Source organism: Aplysia californica, unplaced genomic scaffold, assembly GCF_000002075.1.
Source record: "Aplysia californica isolate F4 #8 unplaced genomic scaffold, AplCal3.0 scaffold00395, whole genome shotgun sequence".
Taxonomy (NCBI): domain Eukaryota; kingdom Metazoa; phylum Mollusca; class Gastropoda; order Aplysiida; family Aplysiidae; genus Aplysia; species Aplysia californica.
Window position 1 is genome coordinate 573,777 of NW_004797665.1, and position 1,148 is coordinate 574,924.

Consider the following 1,148-nt stretch of genomic DNA (forward strand, 5'->3'; position numbering starts at 1 on the left):
GCCTCTGTCTCTGTCTGTCTGTCTGTCTGTCTGTCTGTCTGTCTCTCTCTCTCTCTCTCTCTCTCTCTCTCTCTCTCTCTCTCTCTCTCTTTCTCCTTCCCTCCTTCCTTCCTCTTTATTTCCCCCTCATTCCCATTCCCCGCAGTTTCTCTTCTCCTTTTCTCCCACCTTTTTGCTCGGATAATTTAGTCTCAAGATAAAAACTTGACATGTGCAAGAGAGTCCCCCATCTGCTATTCGACAGGTCTTAGAAACATCCTATATAAATTCAGGGAAGGTTTTCGAGCGTGCTGTTCAAACTAGTGAGCTGACAAACCTGACAAAATAAACCCCAAAAAACGACGTTCTGGCCCAGGTTGAAAGCTATAGTAACATGTGTGGAGAAACACGTACTCCACTGGATTAGTAACAAAAACAACAAAAGCGAAGTTAAACTATTGAAAAGAAAATCTTTGGCAGGCTCTACATTTCATATAAGCGACTTATCTTCCTGTAAGGAAGGCACTTTACAGTGTCCGTGGCATTACCAGTTTTTTTCTCATTTACTGGAAAGTTCACCGTTTTCTTTCTATTATGGATAAATCGTTCTTCGGGATAATTCCATCTTCCAGACGCAGCTATTGACTTTCTGGGATTGTGCACAAATTTCTGCTTCTTGGAAATGTGATCTCGGAGCCCGTGTGCAGGATGAGCACAAGTTCACCGCTCACGTGTTTCAGGGACATCGAGAAATGACAGACACCTCCGCTGGCTCTGTGTTTTCATAAATAAATAGTATAGAGGCGTAGATCTAGGTCTTTAGCTGAGATGGCGACTTCTGCTATAGTATCTGTGTGTATCTGTGTGTGTTTGTGTGTGTGTGTGTGTGTGTGTGTGTGTGTGTGTGTGTGTGTTGTGTCGGCGTGCCTGCCCGCTCGTGTGTGTGTGTGTGTGTGTTTGTGTGTTTGTGTGCGTGTTTGTGTGTGTGAGAGAGAGTGTGTGGAGAGAGAGGGGGGGTAGAGAGAGAGGGGGATAGAGAGAGAGAGAGAGAGAGAGAGAGAGAGAGAGGAAGGAAAAGAAGGGGGCCAGGAAAGAGGGAGATATATAAGAAAGGGAGGGAATAGACAGACAGACAGACAGACAGTTAGACAGACAGACAGACAGACAGA